This window comes from Rhipicephalus microplus, unplaced genomic scaffold, assembly GCF_043290135.1.
Source record: "Rhipicephalus microplus isolate Deutch F79 unplaced genomic scaffold, USDA_Rmic scaffold_369, whole genome shotgun sequence".
In the NCBI taxonomy this organism is placed as follows: domain Eukaryota; kingdom Metazoa; phylum Arthropoda; class Arachnida; order Ixodida; family Ixodidae; genus Rhipicephalus; species Rhipicephalus microplus.
Window position 1 is genome coordinate 53,184 of NW_027464934.1, and position 26,034 is coordinate 79,217.

Here is a 26,034-nt window from a genome sequence, read left to right on the forward strand (position 1 = left end):
AATGGAGACACTGCCTTTATTCAATCTCAAAACTTCTTTTCGGTAACCTGGTATCCCTGTGGTTTTCTAACGTATATATTTCCACCATTTTTACCCAGTTTTACAGATGATATATATATATATATATATATAATATGACCTCGCCGCGGTGGTCTAGTGGCTAAGGTACTCGGCTGCTGATCCGCAGGTCACGGGATCGAATCCCAGCCTCGGCGGCTGCATTTCCGATGGAGACGGCAATGTTGTAGGCCTGTGTGCTCAGATTTGGGTGCACGTTGAAGAACCCCAGGTCGAAATTTCCGGAGTCCTCCACTACGTGGTCTCTCATAATAATATGGTGGTTTTGGGACGTTATACTTCACATATAAATCAATCATATATATATATATATATATATATATATATATATATATATATATATATATATCGTTCAATCTCGACTCGCTAGGTACTTCATTCTCTTTAGAAAGGGTCATATTAACTCCCTTTTATCCTTTTATGTCTCATGACTTTTCGAAGAGAGCTATGATCTCCAAGGAGAGGTAATGCATAAAGACGCACAGAAAATACGCAAATAGATGGATGAATAATTTTATTATGGTCATTCGGTGCATGCGTTTAGCGCGCAGCGGGCCGCTCCCACGTTGGGACAGAAAGATCTTGCCCCTCTGCCACGTGGTGGGCCCGAAGGCACAGCCGAGAGGTGTGCTTCAAGGTCCGACGACTGTTTCATTTTTAAAGACGATAGTCTCTCATGGGGACCTTCGAAGCAAAAAAATTTGGTCTGTCTGTCTGTCTGTCTGTCTGTCTGTCTGTCTGTCTGTCTGTCTGTCTGTCTGTCTGTTCGCCCTTAACGGTACTCTAAACGACACCAAGAAGTACCCCAAATGGTCGACCCCATCCGCAGTGCCGACCAATATTGCTCAAAATTCAGCGTTCATACTTGCCCGATTGTCAATTGCGCATATCTGAGGCACCATAACAACATGTCAATATTCTGTATGTGTGTCGTTTTAATAGAAAAGGCATACTTCAGTAATTATAAGGACCGTAGCGTTTATCACGCTGCGCTCACCATGCAACGCTTGCATGAAAAGGCAAGTGTTTCCAACGCTTTGCTAGGGCGACACTGTGGTGCCACCTACCCGTCGCCTTGCGTTCTACACCTTGTCGCCTCAGACACGGGCGCGCACGTTGAGCGCTTTGTTTACCAGGATAACTGTCAGGTAGCGCTCATTGTCTCACGTTTGATGTGACTCGATGCGCTAGTTCGCCTCCGCTGCACGCTCGAGGCACTCTAACGCAGCACCTCTAGAATACCATTTACCGGTTTTCTTGCGCAGAACATCAAATAAACGTTTTGTTCACTCCCTCCAGACGCAAGACTGTCGTCTTTCGACGACATTTGGAGTGTTACAAGCATATACGGGGCAAATTTATTTTTTATATCGTAAGCCTCTTGCGTATCCTGTGGGAACGAGTAAAATATAATAAAGGATCGTTCAATGGAGGGCAAGGCACCAGGTATTCCTTTCACTCAGCAGTTTGCTTTAAGTGATAGCCGCAGCACTCAACCGGGTCGTGGAGTCCACTCATTAACTCTTCACGAAGGACTCCAATCTGCACTGCATGGTCCATTTCTCACGAAAGAAGGCGAGCACTAACAACTGAAGTGTTCTCTTATTGTCTCCTAAAAGAGTAGTTATGCGCTGTTTTCCTTCGATGCACAGCTTTTGGCCAGTATATACGTCAGATGGTAACGTCATGTGCAGTTTTTTAAAATATTTTTTTCGGTTAACACACACCCTCATGCGTATACGGGAGCAGTCAGAGGAGTTGCTTACTCCCCCCCCCCCCCTCATTCATGTGCTTGTCGCGGGTTTTGAGAAGAACTGGAGGGTCAACAACAATGTCTGAAACCTTTTGTTGACGGCGTTCGTCCCCCCATCTATTCTATTCAATTTCCGTGCCCTGTTCCTTCAAGGTCGCGTGTCTACCTCCTGCTCCGATTTCTCTTCCGTCTTTCTTTCTTTCTTTCTTTCTTTCTTTCTTTCTTTCTTTCTTTCTTTCTTTCTTTCTTTTTCTCTTTCTTTCTTTCTTTCTTGCTTTCTTTCTTTCTTTCTTTCTTTCGGTATCTCTTTAGGAGGGGGGCGGGGGAAGCGTCTGTTGGAAGTACGCTGTCGCATGTCGCGTGCTGCTCGCGTCTTTTGTTGTTACGGCGAGCAGCCTTTCAGCCGGTATACGCGCTACAACATCTGGCTCTGTTACCTCAATTTTTCTGAGCAAATAGGGCTGCATTGCCACAGTGCGTTCAAAATCGTGCTCCATCTTAATGTCTCAAACTTGAGTTATGTTCCGTTGCTTCTCCATCCTTTTTTTTTATTTTTTTGCAATAGCATCGCCGTGCTTTCCTGTGAATTGCACTCGCAACTACATCAGCACCCGAAGTTCATCACTTGAAATGAATGAGTCCAAGTCTCCGAGATGTGAAATTTCAGGGGCAGAAAAATTAAGAATGTCCCTGTTTCAGAACATATTATTATTTGTATTCTTCTGCTAGTTTTACTTGTTCCCTACGTCTATCACCTTTGATTTTATTGATTTATATGCCAGTTTTTGATTGATATACTACTTGACTGGCAATTGTTATACCAATTTATATGCAAATTCATATACCTGTGTATATACTTGGGGATATACAAGTTAATATACCAATTGATGTACGTTTGATTGATATACCAATTGTGCTCCTGACCAACGTATTGCTAAGGCTGTTTTCTTAAAGAAAGCACACTACACGGGTGTTTGAAAAAAAGTTTTAGACGCCTCGTTTCTTTGTATGACACAGTATTACGGAAAACCATCAGGTAAGAAAACTATTCAGGGGTCGTTAACTGTACTGTTGAAATTTTATTGCAGTAATTGTGATTCAGATGTGAAGAAAGTAAAGTATGCAAAGTAAGTTTTTTCCATTAAATTTTTGTCTCTACATGGGTGTTGTTTATTTAGTTCGGCGTATAAGATAGGTCTAACTAACTTGCTATTTTATCATATCGGTTTGGCGAGCTTTTATGTGGTGCCAATTTCTTTGCTACGTAAACATTTATACTGCAAAACTGAGTACGCCTAGGAGATGTTTGTCCGTGTGTTCAAATTCATTGTATTACAGGGTTGTTGACAACTTCGCAGGCACTTAAGCAAAGAGGGTCATGGCCCCGCCCCAGAAATTTGTCCTGTCGGCCATAATCCCGCGCTGCTTTTTTTTCCTTTTTTCATACTTTTGAAAAATTATGCCTTCGGCACGTTACCCCACAGAAAAGTCCTGTCTACGTGCCTGCGACACAAATGGTTTTTTCAATGAATATTTAGGAGAAGAGGGATACGCGGGAAGACACATAGGATAAAATTCGTCTATAAATACATTTTTATTTTAAAAAAACACGTGACTGGAACACATGGCCACAAGTGCGATTTCAACTGCGTTCGTTTTGTTCACTATCACTCTTAACATTCGTGCATTTTTGCGAGAACAGCATTACAAGGCGATGTATGCCAACTATGTCCAGCAAAATGTATTCTCAGCGCACAGCACCAGCATACCCACAACAGCGGTCCCTACTCTCGCTGCGAAGTAGCGTTGTTCAATTTCATGAGGATGCAGTTGGATTAACAATTGACTCTTATTGCGATATCAATTATATGAACACTCTGGGCTGCATTTTGCTGATGGCATCGGCATCACTCATTGTATTAGTATACGTAACCATGTATATGAGAGTGCAAGAAAGAAAAGTAAGAGAGAAAAAAATATACTCCGGCGCGTGAAATCAAACGTGGGACCTCTGAAGAGTAAGGGCGGGGCGTTAGCCACTGAGCCACAAAGGAGCACCTCCTTGAACCTTGAAACGGCAAACTACTATATATTTACTACTTACCGCTGGTGATGAACGTCTCAGGTGGAACTATCATGTTTTCAGCATTTCTAGCAGGATGGGGCAATGAGCGCACGTCATTACATCGTCACGACGCGGCGGCACCCGTTCTCATCTTCCACGCGTACTTTGCCCCGCAGAGAGGGAACAGAGTGGACGCTAAGGCACGTGCTTATCTCGGGGTGAGGACATTCACATGTCTTGGCTGGCCTTGGGCATTCGCCAGAACGATTCTGTTGTAGTTACCGGGCGCAAAAAGGTCACTGCAATCATTGCACAGTCTCCGTTTGCGAAAAGGGTGCGTTTTTCAGACACAGCGAAGTAACTGAGACGCTTTTTCGGGCAAACTTTGCTTTGCTCTAGCAAATTTGAACCGGTACTCTTCGTGCGATTGATGCAAGGGACACTATTATTCCGCTCTGTCAAATTATACTGCTATATTTTAATGAATGTTGGTTAAAAAGGGGTGCTCAAAGGCGTCAGGACCAATAAGTGACCACCAGTAAATTTTCGCCCTTGATCAGGCACCCTAAAGTTTTGTCTTGAAAGAAAATAGAGATCCGATGCCAACCAGAACAGGCGAATATACAACAGGGTTAATGAACATGTTGGCACGGTCACATAGTCGCAGGGCGGCGAAAAAAACGTAACAAACGCACGTAAACATCAATTCGAACCCAAGTGATCGTGTCACCTACCCTTCCTTCGGCGCATATTCAGTCTGGCGAATAAGCCGACATTTCGCAGTCTTAAATTTGATAAGTAAAAACTGTATGCGCGCTTGGTTTTCTCGTTAAAAGTGATTTTTCTTTTTTAAAACTGTTTGCGAGCGCATGAAGCAATCTCTACAATATTTCTTACGTTTTAGTTCTTGTTAGCTCATTAATCACAATATCATGTCAAAAATAGGCAAACATGGTGTTTACAGCCAGTTTGTATACACGGTTGATGACGCCAAGCGTATTTCTGGGCCCGTGCCGGGGTGTGTTGACCTTGTGAATATTTCTCTTGCGGGGGCTTAGATCGCTGCCAGATAGTGAAATCACGAAAGCCATTGCGAGCTCCGAGAAACTTCGAGAATAGTACCAAATTCGCGCTTTTGTGTCAGCTCATTTGTGAAAGCTTCTAGCAAACCGCTCTAACAAACAAAAAAGGATCCTTCGTTAGCTTTACTAGAACCATTAATTTGATGTTTTAAAACCTGCTGTCGGCTAGCACACTAGGTGTTTGAGAAATGGAAGCTGCAATCATCGATAGCGAATGGAGATTATATATACAAACAAAATATCTTTTTATTAAAAAAACACACAAATTAAAAAAATTAAGGGGCCTTTAAGCTTCCCCTCTACCAGTTAAACACGATAGTGGTATTTTGTTCCTAATGCGAACTTCAAACATTTAGAGTATGAAATCTTTTCCAACTTGCTATATGCAGCCAATATACGGCGCCTTAAGGGAGCAGTAACTTCTGTGTCTTTTGTAGTGGATGACTGGCTTTAAACTATGAAGTCATTACGATAATCACATGTTCTGACGCCCAACGGCTGTGTACGCTTGTACCACGCATTATTGCAGCGATAATTCATGCTGTACTGTGAAGCCTCCATGCAGGATATGTGTGTTTGTAAAACATGAAAGTTATTTTCACTGCCGTTTCAAGCAGAGGAAGTTATTTTCACCCGATTCACAAGCAAAAGCGTGGCTCTGCAACCAACTTTAGACGACAGATCATTGTTTTATTCACAGTCATGACGCATCTTGTTTTTTAAGACATTCTAAAATAAACAACCATAAGAGAACTTTCAATCTCTCATGGTATTAGCTTCCTTCTTTTCAGAAAGAGCTCTACCAGTAATACTCTATACGATCCGTTTTGTGCTGTTGGGACTTTGTTAGCTTTGTAAAAGCACCATGATTGATAGACATGCCGAACCACCATGGTCAACGAGGTCCGTCTTCTGAAAAGAAGTGGCTCAAGCAAGCACTGTTGTTGAGACTTTCAACCCTGTTCCGGAGTGGCTTACCCTTCTGGATGTTTGTGTGTCTTTGTCTGACTTCTGATGAATTGTGTTGGGCGTAGTTCACCATTACTGATGTTGATTCCATGCATTAAAAATATATATATGCGTAGCTGGGTGGTAGAACACACACTTGCCATGCGCACGACTTGGTTTTAATCCCTGCTCAGATCCAGAATTTCTTATTATGTTTATTTGCATCTTTCTCTAATTTTTGGTCAAACTAGGATGATTTTTCGCTCACAACTAAGGACGCCGACGCCGACGCTGTGTTTTCTGCGTAACTACCTCTTTAACGCTGTCGCGTTAACGTGTCATTGAAGCAATGCAATCATTAACACTTCACATCAGCATTAACAACAACAGCAGCAACAAAATATGCTGTCAAATTGAGCGGAAGTTAGTGGCTTGATACAAGTTGACGCTGTAGTGAGTTTAATACTATTCATATGAACGAGATTGGTTACGTGCACTTACTTTTGGATTACGCTATACGTCCCCCCGCCAAAATGGCAACAGGTAGAAATTACCGGTTAAATAACTAATTACAATAAGGGCTCATGAGGTATTCAGTAATTCTTGCAAAATCAGTGTATGTTGATAGCAGAAGGTGTTACAACGTTAACGTTTTGCGAGCAAGTTTATTCGTTTGCTTTATTTGATTTTTTTAATTTTTTTTGCTGCAGTTATTTACCATTGTTTGTTCGAGTTCTATGTTCAAAGGCTAAAACAGAACTAGTCTTGAGGAAGACATGAATGGTAGAACTTTATTTCGTCAGAAAGCAACTGCGGACGATTCTGTGTTAGATGGCCATCAACCCAAGGTTGGCGGCGACCTGTGTGGCCCACTCCACGACCCCTAGCTGGACCACTGGGTCTGAGCTGGTCAACACGGCCTCCCAGTGATCAAGAAAGGAATTATGCATAATATCCACCGGTGGCGGCGAATCGCCTTGTCGAAACGTTGGCTCCACCCAACCCATTTTTACCAATTTTCATCACAAAGTAATGGAGTATGTTTTGTTCATCGTTTAGTAAATGATGTGACGAAGACTTCTCACAGTAAAAACAACACTGAATGGTGGGTCCGGTAAAAGGAGCTGCGCGCTTCTATAGCATGTGTTGGAGCACGAAACAATACATCTGTCTTCCCGTTAACAGCTTTTGGATCGCGCTGTAACTTGGCAGCCGGACGTTCCGCTTCCGGACGCCGGGCGCAAGGTGAAAGAACGACGTCTCGAAGAATGCACCCCTAGGGAGCCGGTTGCCCGACTCGTGGAGATGACAGGTCGCGCCCGCAAACATTCACGTCTTCCATTCAAAGGGCGCGGAACAGGAACCCTTGGGCCTCGCTTTGCTTCCCCACTTCCTCGCCTTCTTCCGGTGCCTTTCCTCTTCCGCTGGAAAGCAACATAGAGAAAGAGTGAAAGAAAAGACTTTTACTTTTGAGCAACGGCATTCTTGAATGCAAGGTGCGGAGTTCTCACATATACTCTGGACGTACGAGCTACAAATCGCACCGCGGTTGAATTGTTTGAAACTCTGCTTTCAAGTTTTTTTTTTTGTTTATTCTTTCTACCTTTATATTTTCTTTGTTTCCGTTTATTTCCTACATGTAAAGTTCAGCTAGCTAATTTCGCTTTGTGTCATTCGTTTCTCTTCGGGTGTGCCTGTGCTTGCGCTTTTTTGTACCCTCCTCCATGTTCCTTTATTTACAATGCAAAATTTTTGTTAAAGTTTGTTCATATGGCCATGCAAAGAATGCGTCAGCAAATAAACTAGCTGACGTGGTGTTGCTTAGTGTCGTTGTCTTAGGGCGCGTAATTTGAAGATTCACGCGCGCGAATGCCGTAAAGGTGTCATAAAACGGTTGATCACCTCCATCGGTGGTAAGAGGAGTAATGAGAAAAATCAAGAGGGCGTAAGTGAATGATGATGAATGCGCGAAGCAGTGGGATTGATGGTGTTACCGTAAAGCACACGTGACATTGCCCACTCGAGATCGTAAATGAGTGACAAAGTGGTGTACAGTTATGTTCAGTGTTTATTTGTCATAACTGCTATGTGTGTTGAGTTGCGAATGTCGTTTTGCCTTCTTTACTATGGCTTTGTGGTATCGGATCAAGCCTGAATATGACAAAGACAATGTTTGGGCACGCTCCCCTATAGTGGTTGTTGGTTGATTGCAGTCAAACAAAATGCATCGTGGAGCATTTCGAGCCGTCATCTACTGCATAATCCAGTTGCTGTCTCTGATCATCACTGTCATCAGCGTCATCGTCATTACAGCTGACACGCATGCCAACGCCCTCAATGAGCAAACCTCGACATTAGAAGCTTCGCCCTTTAAATTGCCATCACTATCTCATCATGAGGCCATTTAGATGCTTCAGATGTCGCATAACTTGACGTCGCATAATGGCATCTTAACATATCATCATCCATTGGTGAAACGTGGGCTATCATGAAGGCACTTTAAAGCCAGATGCGGAACAGAAACTTCGCGGAGGGGGGTGAGAGGAAGAATTAATACACTCGACTGAGAAGAAAAATATGAATGCTATCATCTTTGAGTCGTCTTAGGGGAGTACACTAGGTAGAGCAAGAGAGTTGTTGTTGTTGTTGTTGTTGTTGTTGTTGTTGTTGTTGTTGTTGTTGTTGTTGTTGTTGTTGTTGTTGTTGTTGTTGTTGTTGTTGTTGTTGTTGTTGTTGTTGTTGTTAATAAGCTCACTGCACCGAGACTTGTAGCTTGCTGTTGACGCCAACATTTGGCATCGCTGGGCTTGGTTTAATGAACAAGCTTATATGACAAGTATACGAAAACATGAATACATCATATCAATTGCTTACGAGAACATGCGCTAACGTTGGTATGGCGTATAGTACGTTTCAATATGGATGCAATGATTAAGAATTTAATGATTAACCTTGTTCTAAAGAGCATGACATCATAGGCTCAGAAAATGTAAAGTGGTCTATTGAGGCTGCGCTGATTCCACTATACCTTGCAGTGTATTGGCTCGAGCTAATTACCAGGAAAGCCCAACGACCCTCTGGAGCGCGAATATTTGTTCTCTGCCTTTGCAAGTTGTACACCGACGATATCGCCCACAAGAAGTGCAAGCTGGGCGTTTCAGTTGCCTTAATTATCGCGGAAGAGGTGCGGAAATGATCGTTCATAGTGATGTTTACAAGACGAGGAAAATGAATTAGTTTATGTCTGTTGCCCTTATGCTGGCATGCAGTTGAGAACTACCGAAAAGAAAAAAGAAAACGCGTTTGGTTGCCAACACGTTTAACAAGGCATTTCACTACAGTCATAGCTCCGATCCAATTCAAACTCTGGGCATGACGAGGTCGTCGTACATGCTATGGTACCTTTGCCAGTTACCTTTGTATAATGTTTTAGGAGACCTTACGTCGTGAGTGAGCAACTGCATGAAACTCTCCTTGAGCAAGTGATAGTGGCGGAAACTTGTTTAAATGGCTAATCTGACTAAAAACAAGTTGATATCTGCAAGTTTTATAGAGTTTTATATTGTAATTGCTGACGGCGTCTTGTCGTTATCACTGTTTTTTGCATTTGATAGTGGACTCTGTCATGTGAAACTCCGATAGAATCAACAAGGAATCCGGCCCTGTGGTTAATCAATTATGCTATTCACGTGTGCTTCAAAGTTTGGGCCCCAAACGGTTTAGCTATATTTACATTGCTTGCTTCGATGCTCGCCCACGGTTAGATATTGGCCGCCAGTATAAATACCCTTCGCGTCCCAAGAAAAAGCCTTCCGTAAACTTGGTACTCTGCAGTCGGTTACCACAGCAGTTGAGCAGCTTTCAGTTTTACGAGTTGATATAAACGGGATTCATTACTAAGGCTGGGACTTGATTCAGGTAGAGCATAATTACAAAAAGCGCGCTCAATATTTTTTTCTTGACATGGAACTTCGGCAGGTGTGCGCATTTCTCTTTTTGTCTTTGAATGTGCTGTGCTGCAGCCGATCAGAGGAGAGTCTTGCGAAGTATTAAATACATTTTGTCATTTAGTAAGTGCTGCGCTAAAAACTCTAGCTTATGCTGTTGTAAAAAAAGGTAACTAAGAAGGAAGATTACTGCGTTTGCTTGAAATTGGAATGACGTAGAAAGTGCAGTTTTGAACCTTACGAAACGCAAGCAAGCGTTGAAAGTTTGGACTTGAAAAACAATAGGCGTTTCCCTATGGCATCACGTAGTTTATTAAAAGGAAATTAAGAACAACGTACAACGCCCGAACAGAAAAATAACGCTTTGAATCTTTTGATCGCGATTTGCGCAGATCTGGATCACACTTCGTGATCGGAATAAAAAGATGCTCACTGCTACACGGTACGTGAGTGAACATGCGGGCATCAGAAAGTCAGGAGAACGGGGTCATATTTCTATGCACAGACCGCGATAGTCTTGATCCCGATCAGACTGATGGCGATTATATGTGACCATACCTGATCCGAAACAAGCTTGAACCAAATCTATGCTTATCACGATTGAGAGTGTCCTTGCAAAATTGGTATTACTTGATTAAATGCCTAAATGAAGCATGGTGGTGGTGATGATGATGATGGTGGTGGTGATGATGATGATAATGTTGTTGATGATGATAACGGTGATGATGATGATGGTGGTGGTGGTGATTTCAGTTGCTGGTAGTTCTCTAATAATAAAACACTGCTCTTTTGCTTCCTTCTCTTTCCTGTGTTTGGGTAAAGCGAAGCTGTTCATTGAACCTGAATAACGTGCTTCGAGACAACAAAAACACACTCTGGAACTAATGTATCTACTGAGATGCACAGTCGCGTTCAATGTGAGTTGCAGCAAGCTCCATGTGCTCAAATTGGCGCTAACACAGCAAAGTGAAATCTACACACACACAAAAAAGTTGGCGAATTGAACTCTTTTAATTAGCAATATTTTAGTAACCAATTTAACCTTAGTCGGTGTTACTGTTCAGACTTGTGATCACTTAACTACAGGCAGTGTGCTGTAGAACAGGCAGTGTGCTGTACTACAGCACACTGCCTGTTCCACTGCACACTGTTCCACAGTGTGCTGTAGGCAGTGTGCTGTACTACAGCACACTGCCTACAGCACACTGTGTGCTACAGGCAGTGTGCTGTACCAAGAGCGACTGCTTGTGCCAGCGATCGGAAAACATAATATAAACAACAAAATAACAATTGTTACTCAGAATGGGGCACGGCATCCGTGGTATAAAGGGTGCACGCGTTCGCTACTAACAAAAACTGTAAAGCAAATAAAACAATTTGATGTCACTAATGCACAATCATCCATGTTGGGCCTCAGGATAATGCTTGCATTGTCCATTTTTTGGTGTTCCTCAACTTAGCAAGTGGTTTTTCAACTTAAATGAGACTTTCATTTATCATTTGTGCTATAGGCCATTACGTGCTCGGTAAAGAGAAGAAATAAATAATTGTCAAAACAATAGCCTGTTTTTTATTCTTTTATAGAGGCGATTGAGCGACAAATGAAATTCTGAGTGCATTTCTTGAGCCACTCATTTATTCGTGACGTTTGAGGTGGTAGCGCGTCAGCATGACGCAGCACACCGGATAAAAAATCAGCCCCAATGTGCTTGAAATAATGTGAACGTCATAACAGTATACGTTTAATCTAGTAATAGTTAGATTTGCCTAATTGGTATAAATTACGTACGTTGAAAGGTAAGTATTATTTGACATGGTGCGCACGATGATATGAAAAAATTTAACGAAGTACCGTAATAGTGATGGTCATGGCCGGGCATACTTAGTCATTCGCACTTGACGCATAGTAGGCAATTCTACCATAATTTATAGTTAATGCGAACCATTTATTACTCCAAGCACTTTCGGCGTCTACCTGGTCGCTTAGGCCAGGAAGCCGCTTTCCAGGCCGATTTCTCCTCCTTCTTCTCATTGAACACCTCCTTCTTCTTCTAGTCGCTTACGTCTGGAAGATCTCGTGATCACCACCTTAACTTGGCGCGAACTAATTTTAGTATCGGAGGGTAAGCTGGTTCGACAAAAATGACGCGTTGGTCAAAACATAAGTAATGTCACAATCCCACCACGTACGCCATCAAACACGTCCCGCCAGACAGTCGCACATACCCGCGGGCGGGTCATGTGCCGCTGGTATTCCTGTATGTGCCACAGGTGATGGAAAATTTAACATCAGCCCGGGAACGGCGACTACCGACATGGGTAATTCTGACTCATGAGCGTTAAGAAAAACCTGACATCTGCGGCGTCGACCCGGCGAATGCAAAGAAAACTTGTGAAGGTGCATGCCAGCCAGAATCGAACCCCCGTATTCAGCGTGACGACCGATTGTTTTACCACAGAGCCATGCCAGGTCTCGCAACTGCTTTTCAAATCGACAGTAATGTTTGGGAAGCGTCCATTGGGGAGGCTGTGATGACGATCAAGTTTTATAAACACAACATATATTAGTATTCCTAAGATACAGCAGTCACGTCGAGTTAACCTCAAACGTAAGGTGTCACACGCTGCAAGCATTGTCCAGCTCTACCATCCTCGCGAGCACCAGGGTTTCATATCAGCTTACCGCTTCTGGTGTTGCTCATACTCAAGCTCCTGCTGGCATCGTTGCGCAAGTGCAGCTACTCGTCATATAAACATCTGCAACTGTTCAATATGTGTCTGTGGGTGCAACATTTTTACATATATTTACCATCATTTCATAAGTGTCGCTCAATAAAAAAAAACAACATGGTCACCTTCCCTCCACATGCTTCGCATAACATCGATTCCCAAGGTACGGGGGATCTGCCGAATTCTTTTTTGTACTCACTGTCCGAAATTATCTTGTACGTTCAGTAACAGATAGTAACGGTGCATGTACCCACGCCACCAAAGGCTTGTCTTATATAAAAGCCTATTATCGCATTTCTTCGCTGTGGCTTGAACAAGAGGGTCATCAGAAATGTGTTTATCAGACAGTTCGCGTAGGATTGTCTTCAACTCATCTAGCGTATGCAAAAAATTCTTTTCTTTTCTAACGAACACACGGCAAAACGAATGGAAATACAAGTGACACAAATTTAGGTTCAGATCTATCGTGACAAGTTCAATGCATTGCATGTGAGAACTTACTTTGATTGAGCGAGGAAAATTGTAAAATCTACTGAGAGACATATAAATTTTTATGATTTCAAAGATAGTGCAGAGAGTGTCACGTAAAATAAATCATAGAGAACTAACTTATAAGTCAGGTGTGCGGCAGACACGTTCCTCGATGGTCGCCACGAAATACGTTACCATTAGGAAAACGCATGTACCCATATTTTTTTTAGATTAGAACCGAGACTTTATACGCTACAATATCATCATCTGGGAAGGACTCTGTTGCAGCATCGTGACGGGCACTGGTGGCCCGCGGAGAGCCAAGCAAGCTTGCTCTCTTGTAACTGGTTAACGGCCACGTTGTGAGCTTTCCTGCCTGAGGGACATCGTCAAGTTTCCCAACTGGCAGCCCCGCAGTTCATTAGTCAAAACTATAAAAAACTTAACTAATATTGACCTATTACTTGAACTCACAACTTTTTGTCCTTGAAAAGCTGCTGATATCAAGTAATAGAAACGATGCAGCAAGTTCATTCACAAAACAAGGTCCAGGATCTACTCTACTGGGTAAGCACGTTATCAGCGCTACTTGATTGTGGCTATTTCGCCAGACATTTGACACACAAGAACACTTGCGTTATCTATTTTTAAAAATATCAATAAGGTGGGAAAAGGAAACCCACAAACCACGTATGTAACCTCGACTATCACTGAAGCCTCAGGCAGATATTGCTCTTCCTATACGGCGCTATACTTAACAATGCATGAAGGACAATGTAATTTCAAGGGCTGGTTTTTCTTTTGAAGACATCATACTCATGAGAATCAACCGACAGTAATGCCAGGCAAAGTGCAGGGGATCGTATTAGAAATATTCGTAATGTAAGTCTGAAGAAACAAAAGGGGACGAAAAGATAACTTGCCGCTAGCAGAATACAAACCTGCCACCTTCGAATAGACAAATCCGATGCTCTACCTATGAGCTACGATGTCGGTCGTCCCCCCGTTCATTTTATAGCGTATATATGTGTATTTAACCGGGGTAGTGTCACGAATGCTGCCTTTTTTGTAACCCAAAGATGCATACATTCTAAACAGTTTCCTGTTTAGCATTATCCAACGTTCTTCCACCTTTAAAGAAAGTCCTGCTTAAAACTACGACACAATTTGGGCCCACGGCAAGTCCTGCCGCAGTGGTTTAGTGGCTAAGGTACTCGGCTGCTCACCCGCAGGTCGCGGGATCGAATTCCGGCTGCGGCGGCTGTATTTTCTATGGAGGCAAAAATGGTGCAGTTTCGTGTGCTCAAATTTGGGTGAATGTTAATGAATACCAGGTAGTTGATATTCCCGTAGCCCTACACTAATCACACGGTGATTTTGGAACGTTAAATCCACATAACAATATGGCCCACGGCAAAGCAGCGCCATGCCTTGCGCGCCGCGAAAGTGATGTTGACGTTTCGGCGTGTCCCGAGCCTGAACAAAACTTTGTAAACAGTGCAATCTATGAATCTGAGCGTGTGAGTCCGTGACTGTATAATACTGTGGGATTATCGGTGTATGTATCATAATCATCACCCACCACTGGTAGTAGCATGCCAGGCGTATAGCCTGGCTGACATTTCCAGCTTTTCATTAAAACACTTCTCTCTCTTGAAAGCATGTAGGCATTGGATTGTTGGTGGCTAAACGTCGTGAAAACATGTCGCTTATATCTCTCTCTTGTGAAAACGCTGAAGCGGGGATGACACTAAATGCGTGCTACTGGCTGCTGCGTTAGGACAACTCACAGTACTTCAGCCTTTAGTGTTGCTTGCGCGTCTAAGAACGTGTAAGCATATGTCTACCAAAAAAGTGATCAAAATAGACATTTCACTCAACTGCAGAGAAAAGTGCAGATGCAAATGACAAATAGGTAGACAAGCACATCTATCTCGCTCATTGCCCACTCAAAAACGTCAGCGCTCACGCGAGAAACAAAGCACCCGTTCCCGTTCTTCAAATCGTAACTCTTCTAACGTCTATTTTCAGCTCGCGTTGTTCTCAATTGATATTAATGCTTCCAAGCTTCCGATTGAACTCGCCAAAAGTGCGGCCGAACATCACAGGCCCCCCAAAACAATTTCTCTCGCCGGACGGCAACGACTGTTCGAAGACGTGTAGGTCGTTCTTTTTAAATTTTGCTCGACTTCGAGGACTACTTATTATTCTTCCTTGTCTCAACTGGAAACGCCGCCTCGGCGCAGCATCGTGATTCAATTTGCCGTATTTGTTTCACAACTGAACTCGCAAGCGATCGTCCTCAGACACTGGAGCGATTGATATCATGTTTCAATACCTTCAACGCTCTGGTGCAGACACGCTATTTCCTCCTTCATCACTTCCGTCCCGCGCGCTTTAAAAATATCAAATACCGCTGAGACGCTCAGACATCACACACACTTCCGTATTCAGCTATCGTTGGCGAAGTGTACGGCGTTGAAGTCGCAGATTGAGACGGCGTTCTCCGTTCCTTGATAAATTTCTCTCGACGCGGTGACCTTACCGCCTTCAACTACTCTTTTGCCTTTTTTGAAACATCTCCGACACGAGTCAAGTGAAGCGTGTTTTTTCGATCTTCGAGGCGCGGGTGCACGTTGCAATGCCGGACCCGTTTTTCTCGCTTCAGTGTGCGCGCCACTGTCGTGTGATCTCGCTGCACAGTATAGACAGCCGTCGAGTGAGCAGCGGGCATATCATTTTGCGCTCGCTCGAACCCGATGCAAACGCTCGAAAGGATCCGCATTTCGTATAGTCCCATAGCCTTTCCGAACGTGGTGCCCTACAGACTTACTGAGCCATATGGAATGCTGAAAGTCCCGAGAATATTCAGTAAGCATGAAACACATTTGCTGACACTGTGAGACTTGGAAGGAGCGAGTTCAGCGCGTAGGCACAATAGTCGGGTAGGGTGACTGAAATAATTTAAAGCGTAGTTTCATCTCGTAGCTGCGTTATGGATTCACAAAGGAGAATATTAAAGCGTGGATGCACGTTGTCGAAGTGAGGAATCGGCAATGACATATAGAAGTAAAGGTGCAATGATTGTAGGCCGTGTTTGGGAAATCATGTTCAGTCCCATGCTTCATGTTTACTGTGCGCCAAGCTTCCTCTAGGCGCATTGCTTAACCGCTATAGAGCTGTGCTAACTTGGTGTCTGCCATAGAGTCGCTGGAGTGGGAAAAAAACGGCCCCAAAAAATGGCCAACGACCCGAAGAGTAGGTTTTTGAGAGCCACAACAGATACTGTTCTAGGACAGCAGCTCCAAGATACAGTTGAAACTCGGTGTAACGAAGGGATGAAGACGCTCAAATCATTTCATTTAGAGTAGAATGTTTTGAAATTGTAACGATGATTTTTTTACCCTTCAAGATCCTCAACTGTAACTTAGCCACCCGAAAGTTGTCTAAGCATTCTATTCGCACCTTTAACACGTTGATCATTCAGTAACTGCAACCCTAGCACGAATTCGTCCCATGTCTGGGCGACACAGGCAACGTGGACGGTTGATCACGTGAAGCTACGATAAGCTGTCGAGATTGAAAGATAAGAATAACGAACTCGTCTTCGCAACGAGAAGGACAGGGGACGTTCAGGGGCCGTTAGAGGGCCCGAATAACGTCGTGTTGAAGCATGTCGTCGACTTGCTCGTTGATTGCGCGGCGTTCTGTGGGAGATACGTGATATGGACGTCGTGACAGTGGTGGTTGGGCGCGTGTGTCGATGCGAAGCGTAACAGTGGTTGTGCGGCCGAGAGGCGGTTGAGCAACGTCGAAACAAGAGGGAAATTCTTTCAACAGGCCCAGAACCTGGGATCGCTGGACCAGCGTAAGGTTGTTCGGAATGGAGAAACCATATACCTCAGTGGTAGGTGACGCAGATATAGGAACAGCACTGAGCGTATACTGGAATTTGGGCAGTTCGTGTCATAGGGTTCATCCATAACTTGTGCGTCTTCGACGGGGTCCACGCTGCCTATGCGTTTCCCTCGCACTTACGTAACACTCCACAGGGTTGAGCTCATAAGGAAAATAGAGGTGCTGCCGTGAGTGACTTGCGCAGTCGCGAAAGGAACCAGCAAGGCTTTCTTCATGAAAACATGGTTAGATGGCGAGAGGAGTGCAGTGGTGTCGAAAAGACTGGCGCTATAAACCGACACCACCGTTGAAGAGTTTGCAGGCACTTTGGTGTCGTTTTAATGAATACCTTGCTTGCATCCAATGGACTGTCGGCCGGCGTCGAATGAACGACGGCGTCGTGACGGGAGCGAAAATCCAATCCTAGGATGACGTCATGAGAGCTTTCAGGAATTATTATACATTCGACGGCGTACATCGCGTCCGCGGGCTCTGCACACCAGTGTAGTTCACGGTGAATGCTTTAGGTGCTGGCTGTATGGAGGGAGAGCCGGGAAAGTGGCGTCGGCCCTTTGTGCAGTATATAATCGGCAAAGTTTGGCGCCCATTGCGGATACGACAGCTCCAGTATCTACAAGGTCAGATGCGCCAATACCGTTTTCACATACGGCTATCACATTCGGTGGGCTTCTCTGAGGACTTTGGCAGTTCGACACCGTCGCAGCCCTTGCCTTGTGGACTGCGACGACTAGTTTTGCTGGTCACCTGCGAAAAGACGTGGCCGCATCTGTGACAGTGAGGGACGTCGTGGAGGCTGTGAACGGCGTGTAGATGGTGCGGGGTGGGACGTCGGTGACATCGGCGGTGGTTGGGCAGAGTAAAGGCGGCTCGATTGGCTGGGAGAGTTGGATGCGACCTGAAGCTGCTGAACGCGATTGCAATAGCGTGCGAAGCGACCGGCGCAACCGCAGGTAAAACTGATAGCAGTTGGGGTGGTTGTCGAAAGTGCGCCATCGGTTCGCGGGTCTCATCCGTGTGGCACAATTAGATGGGCGAGGCGGCTACTGATATGACTTCATGGTGGGCGGCAGTCGGGACACCTGGATGACGTTGGCGCATGTGTGCGGCACAGTTGCATCGAAAGCCTGGGGTCTGGCGACGGCTTCAGTGTAACAAAGCGGGCCAGCCACAGGAATCGGTGGGGACCGCGTGGCTACAATTTGTGCGTAGCTTAGTGGCGCTGGAGGCGACGGTGATATTCAGGAATGACCTCCGTGATTTCCTATGGAATCGCTCGGCGGAGGGGAGGCGGAAGTGCAGTTGACGCTTGTTAGCACGTTGAGGTGGAGCGAACGCCAGTAATAAGGCCTGTCGAGCAATTCCCTCCCGCACGAACTAATTGATTTCAGCGAGCAAGGTGGTGTGGTCAGAAACGGCCGACAAGCCCGCGAGATCACCGTCGCGTAATGGTGGTCGACGGGTCATCAAGTTTTGCCGGTGCAGATCCCTGTAACTTTGGAGCATCCTAATGACCTTTGCCATAGTGCGAGGGTTCTTGGCCAGGAGCATGGTGAAGGCATTGTCGGCGATGCCTTTCAGAATATGCGTGGTTCTGTCAGACTCCGACATGCTCGCGCCCACTTTTAAATGCGAAGCATTTCTTAGCAAACTTCGGCAATTTTGAGCGTATCTATCTATCTATCTATCTATCTATCTATCTATCTATCTATCTATCTATCTATCTATCTATCTATCTATCTATCTATCTATCTATCTATCTATCTATCTATCTATCTATCTATCTATCTATCTATCTATCTATCTATCTATCTATCTATCTGTCTATCTATCTATCTATCTATCTATCTATCTATCTATCTATCTATCTATCTATCTATCTAGAAGGCTCCCCGCTTTAGTACTGTTCTTCGTCTTGCACTGCCTGCACGGTGAGCTGATGGTAATGGCACTCGGCTGCTAATTATTTGTCGCGGGATTGAATGTCGGCCGCGGCAGCAGCGTTTTCGATGGGGCCGGATACGCTCGCGGCCCGTTCACTTAGATTTGAGGGCACTTTAAAGGACACCAGGTGGTTGAAATTTCCGGATAGCTTCACTATGGCGTCTTTCATAACAGTTTGGACTTGGGTTGCTAAACCCAATAAATTTTTAACACTCTATACTGTTTTCTTGCACGCTTGATACCTCAATTATGCACAAAACCGGCTGGTTTGTCATTGCGGTGGCATAGATGAGGTCCTCAGGAGCCGCTAACGTCGCTCACTAATAGCCTAGAGATTTTAAAGTTACTTGTTGCTTCCAGTAATCCCAACACAAAGAGAGAATCAGGCTACGTTGGTGGCTTGAAGTGGCAATTGAAATTCACTCGCATACTCCGAGTGCTTCTTAGCATTTGCTTGTGTTGGCTAAGCAAATACTAAAACCGTCTTGTGTATCCAAATAGGCCGCCGTGGTGATGCAGCGGCTTCGGTGCTCGGCCACTCACATGGCCTCCGCGATCGCGCTTTGATAGAGCAAAAATGCTGTAGGTACATATATATTGTGTATAGTGCAATAAAAAACACCAGATGGCCGATATCTCTAAAGTCCTCCTCTACGGCGGGCCTCACAATCGTTGCTCAGTTTTAGCGCGTAAGACCCCCGATATTTTTACGTATAGAAAATGCCATATCAAATGCTAGCCGTCATGCGTGTATACTAAATGCACGCACTGGTCATGATAAACTGGTTAACAAACTTGCCTTTCCTCCCTGTTCTGTTTTAGGTGTGTCCTTATGTATGGCAGATGCAAGATTGCCACAAGTAGCTACTTTTGCTCAATTATATCTCATAAGCATCTGTTAAATGAATCTGCGACGTTACTCATCGTTCGCTAATGTTGATTATCCGTAGTTGTTGTCTCAACGCTGGCTATTTTGTTCATGTTAATCCAGTGAATGAGTGTCCTAATGTTCCTATTTTACTTACCTGAGCAGCACGTACAATAAGAAAGAAAGACATCCCGCACATGCATTCGCTAACAAGAGGGCCGGCAGTCAACGCGTCTTCTTTTGTTAATTTTTTATTTCTTACTGGAGCCACCCAGTAAGAAACCCGAATCTTCAGTGGAAGAGTGTGCTCTTCAAAACTTTAGGAGACAAAAAAAAACAGCAAACAGAAATTGGTTCTCAGTGTATTTCATCTCGTGCAAAGAAAACAAAAAGGACATGCGTATGCCTTGTTAAGGGAGGCAAAAGAAAACTCAAACAAAAGTATTTATAAGCATTTTCGCAGAACCTTTGTACTCATAGACATCGTGAATTATTCATCGCATATGTCATAACGTTCGTTGTTTCTTATAGTACTTTTTTCTCCGTCTCTGTGCTCTGCTACCGCACGATATAGACACGTGCCTCGCCTTAAAAAAAGCAACAAGAAAAAAACAACCGTGAAGTTCTCAAGAAGCGGAGTCTTAGTGAGCAAATGAGCTGATTGACTGGCCACGTCCTCTTGTCCCACAGGATGTCATTTTATTCCGCATCTTTTATCATTTCTTTTCGTGTACCATCCCTCTTGCCCTTTCTGCAGGTCAGCATTTCGATCTTGCGTATAGTCGTTAGTTCGTTCTTTGCAAGAATAAGAAAAGGAATGAAACTTTAGAAATTAAAAGTCAAGATCAAGACCGGCAGCCGAGACAAGAGAAAGACGAAAGAGACCATACGGGTGCCTTTCAAGTCGACGAGGGAGCAGTTCTTAATTTATCATTCAACGCTGGACGGTCAACGTCTAAGTGGATGAAGATCCCGAAGAACCGTGACTCGTTCAAAGCACGTCCATCTCTGCGGATTTCTTCTCTGAGTATAGTTTTATTCTTCTTGGATGGTGTATGAGGCTGCGATGTGGACTGCTGAGGGTACTCGAAGGGAGGCTTCTCGTGTCACTGGTCTGGTTGTACGGGCGTTCCATGCTCGTTATTGGGATTAATTCTGCGTTCGTGGCTTTTCTCGAAGCCTTTCTCTTTTTCTTTTTTTTTTGCCTCGGCAATACACGTGTTCCAAATGCGTTCTAGCACGTCTTCGACTACAGAGTTAAAATGAAAATAAAAAAAATGGCAGCAAATCCACGGAATGAATGATGGAGAGTGGGGCAAAGCATTCATCCATCCATTCGTTCTTGCTTCTGTCCATCCATGCGTCCATCTGTGTCACCATCCATGCGTCCATTCGCATGCGTCTGTTCGTGCGTCTGTTCGTGCGTCTGTTTCTGCGTTCGTCCATGCATCCGCCCCTGCGTCTGTTCATGCGTCCATCCATGCATCTGTCTGTGTGTCCTTTCGTCCATCTATTCAACACTCCAAGTACCACTCTCTCGCATCTTTTCATCATATATTCCCCACCTAAAAGCACCGCCATCCAGCGGGCATTCCAAGGACTAAACGAGAGGTGGCACACGCACACTTTCTTACGGCCTGCGCTTCGTGTCTACTTCCCACCTTTAACCACCTCGAGTTCATGGTATATACTAGTTCACTGTATTTATGGCACTGTGGCCCAACGCTCGCTAAACCTTTCTAAAACCAAGGAGGTAACGCCCAGCGAGTATAACGTAGCAACCTTTTCCTGTCAGATAGTGCTCAATCTACATGCCAATGGCTGCCAATGGGAAATGAGAGACAGGAGAATTCGGCTTTTACTTTCTTACGGCTTGCGTTTCGTATCTACTTACCACCTTTAACCACCTCGAGTTCATTCATGGTATATACTAGTTCATTGTATTCATGGCACTGCGGCTCAACGCTCTCTAAACCTTTCTAAAGCTAAGGAGGTTACACCCAGCGAGTATAACGTACGAACCCTTTCTTGTCACATAGTGCTCAATGTACATGCCAATGGCTGCTAATGGTGATTGCAGCGTGCGCGTTAACTAAAGGCCGAATGCTACTGTCTCTCATTCCCCATTATCAGCAATTGGCATGTACATTGAGCACTATCTTTTATTGTTCAACAACGCACAGAAGAAATCTCTCACCGGCACCACGTTGGAGGTCAAAATGTTATACTTGTTACATACTATAACGGCTACGAGGGACGAACGGGTGCCGCTATGAAGAGCTTCGCCCTTGAAAACTGAGATGGACAAGTTACGCCTTCATCTAAACACCGCCGCTGAACATCTTGAAGCTTTACAGTCCAAAAGTGTCGCAGCTTGGGCTAGTTGGTATGGCATGACGATAGTTATAGCGCGTGAACAAAACGACGACACAGAGACAAGAAGGACACGACACCAGACGATCCAAATTTCCGGATCCGGTGTCTTTCGTGTCCTTCTTGTCTTTGTGTCGTCGTTTTGTTCACGCGCTATAACTATCGTTTTACAGTCTAAGGCCTTGTTTCGCCTCAGTGGATCAGTGGCTAAGGTGCTCGGATGCTCACCCGAAAGTCCCGAGTTCGATACCGGCTGCTGTGGTTCTATTTTGATCGATGCGAAACGCTACATGCCCGTGTGCTTAGATTTGGGTGCACGTTTGAGAACACCAGACGGTCCAAATTTCCGGATCCTTACTCTATGGCGTCTCTCAAAGATATATCGTGATTTCGGGACTGAAACGCCAGATATTGGTAAAATCAAGGGCCCTAGATGTCTCATAAGGCGCGAAAATTTGTCCATTGGCGTCTTGGGCGTCAGTTCGAGTAATGCCAAAATATGGTCACGTGACGCCTCATCGGTCGCTAAAATTTGTGACTTCGTCATTATAACGTCGCACCATTGCGTACTCGCATGGCATCATTGCTTGGTTATAGATGCGTCGATCACGGAGGAAATGCAGAAACAAATGAGGTACACAAAGCCTCCGATCGTGGAGGCCATGCATAACCCTGTTAGGTTCACAAAGCTTTTTGAGAGGAGAACGGGACAGGATTAATACACAGACTGACAAAAAAAATGGCAGTCACCTTTAATTCGTCTTAGGCGATTGCTGATGATTCCTTGTGAGTTTCTCTCTTGTTTATATTTTTTAGAACTCTCCATGTAAACAGCAAGAACCGGTTTTTGAGCCGACGCTGCCTCACCCTTCCATAACTAACCAACTTGTCTCAATTTGATTCGTTGAATCTGATTGTTGTTGTTGTTGTTGCCCCTTCGCACTGGCACATACCCACTATGGGGGATTGGCCATGAAATCTAGAAGTATCCTATATGAGATATATTAAAAGGTTTATCCTTAATGAAAAAACTAATGATGTAATAGAAAATAATAATTAACTAAAAAGGAATATTAAACTAAACAAATAATTGAAGATAGAATCAAGAAGAGAAAAGGTGAGGTAATACTACAGTGGAAGACAGAAATTTTGAGTAGACCAGACAATCGAGCTTATCTCACCCGGTCACAATCAAATGAATATGCAAATTTCATTCAAAATTAGACAAGTGTCTTCAGAAATATATTTAAGCAGGCATTATTATGACATGCGCTTTGATTCTCGAATGAAATTGCATACAGCATCGAATACGCTCCTGTGGCAATGTCCCAAGCTAAAGGCACCGAAACTTAGAACATTATCTGCAGTTAAATTTAAACCTACTGCTTGAAACGGAACAATTAAAAGTCTTTTCCTAATTAATGAATAGTTTTTACATGTTATAAAGTAATGCTCTATTGTTTCCGTTTCTTCACAGAATGGACACAGGGGGGATATCGCCAGACCAGCTCTGTGCAAGTAAAAGTTTAATGGAGGGACACGACATCGAAATTTGGTTAAAATAACTTCTAACTTTTTAGATTGACTCCACTGAGGTTTCCAGGGGTATGTTAGGTGCTGATAGTCCGTATATTTAGTAATATTTTCCATAATATCCGTATAAATAGCCCATTTTCTATATCTGATCGACACTATGTGTTCCGATTCTGGTAGTACCGAGATCACAGGGCCATCAAGTGTGGCTCGAGATAGTGAATCGGCTATTTCATTCAACCGTATGCCACAGTGTCCCGGGACCCAGACTAACTTCAGGAACTTCACATGAGGTGGAACTAATGTTTGTAATGTCGCTAGAGCTCTTGATTGTTCTGAAGCTGTGAGAGTAGTACACAGCGAAAGAGAATCAGTAATTATCATTGCACTCTCTTCGTTTGAAGGAAGTTTTCGTAGCGCTAAAATAGTAGCCAGGAGCTCAGCTTCGAAAACCGGAGTGAAGTCTGGTAGTCTTACCGAGAATGACCAACCGAGGTAATCTGAGACGATTCCTACTGCTGCCTTTTCTTTATTCACAGAAGCGTCTGTGGCTATTATGTTCTTTATTTCCGCATGAGCTATGTAGTCTTCTAACCTGTCATTTAAGTAACTCGAAGATTGAAACTTAGATAGTGGGGGAAAAATTTCATCACATTCTATCGTAATATTGTGATTTAATGCTTTGGTTCCAATTACCGATCTGATATCCACCTTTATGCTTTCAAGTTTCTTTTGTACAAAAATAATCTGGGGAGTACGAAAGCGTGGCCAGTGAGCGAGGAAGAAGGCGTCGGGGTCACTAATAAAGGCATATGCAGACCGTCTCGCTGATAAGCCGTAAAATTTCAAGTATGTTTGTACTGTTAAGATACGGAATCGGCAAAGAATAGTTGGTATGCGAGCTTCCTGATATAGTACATTAATAGCGACATACCTGGGGAGTCGCAAACACAACCGTAACGCTTCTCGCTCTAATAGAACTAACGGTTTAATTTTGTACGTAGGGCCACCCGAAAATAATATACACCCAAATTCGAGTATTGGGCGCATGTACATTTTATATATCATTAATAAGGTGTGTCTACGTAACCCATATTTTCTGTTGCTCAACCTTCGCAATAAGCCTGAAGCTCGTTGTGCCTTTGCCACGTTATAGTCTATGTGAGGGCTCCAGTTAAGTTTCTCGTTATAAATAATGCCCAAATATTTGATAGACTCTACTTGTGGAATCGGTTCCTGATTATAAAGTACTGAAATTTGAATAGAATCTGCTATAGGGAACACCAGGAGCGCACTTTTACTGATGTTTAGAGACAATGAAATTGAATGCAGCCAAATTTCAAGAGAATACATGTACTTTTGCAATTTTTGATGCAAAGAATAAATGTCACTGTCTGCAACGAAAAATGCAATGTCGTCTGCATAAATGTAGACAGTGATATCTCGTTCAATGGGAATTGAGCTCATCAACACATTGAATAACAGCGGAGATAGGACCGCCCCTTGAGGTACTCCACGTTGCTGTTTGAATTTAGATGAGTGACATCCATCCTTTGCACAATAAAATTCTCTCGATTTTAGAAACTCTGCTACCCAATCAACAATATATCGCGGAAAGTCACATTCGTGTAAAGAATTCAATAAAATTGAGTGCTCAACGCTATCATAAGCTTTAGCTATGTCTAGTGTTACTAGTACCGCGTATTGTCGTCTTTTTCGGGCAAGCTGTATTCGGCTCTCTAAGTCGGCATGAGCACACCAAATTGAGCATTCGCTACGAAAACCTATTTGAAATGGTTTCAATATTAGCTTGTCAGCCATCCAAACTTTTATTCTATTATTGAGAACTCTCTCTATAATTTTGATCAGGTGAGATGTTAGAGAGATTGGTCTGATGTTGTCAATGTTAAAACCTGACCCTTGTTTTTTTAATATGGGAATCACTCTAGCTATTTTCCAGTCATGTGGTATCCAGGCATTGCTTAAGGAATAGTTTATAAGGTTGAGGACGTCGCCGGGTGATATCTGGAATAAAATTTTAATCATAGGAACTGTTATACCGTCAGGACCAGGAGCCGAAGAGGGTAAGTTTCTAATTACGCTTGACATTTCGGACAATGTCACTTTTTCGTAGTCAGTCTTTATAGAGGACTTTTGCCAGTTGATTGTCAAAGTCGACGAAAATCTGTTAGCTAAACCTCTTCCGATTGCCTCTAACGAATTAGTCATTTCTTCCGTCGATAACCTGTCATAATCAGAGTTAGCTAGAGACGGCAGAATTTTGCGCGATCTCATATATCGGAATAACGCTTTCTTATTTCTAGGTT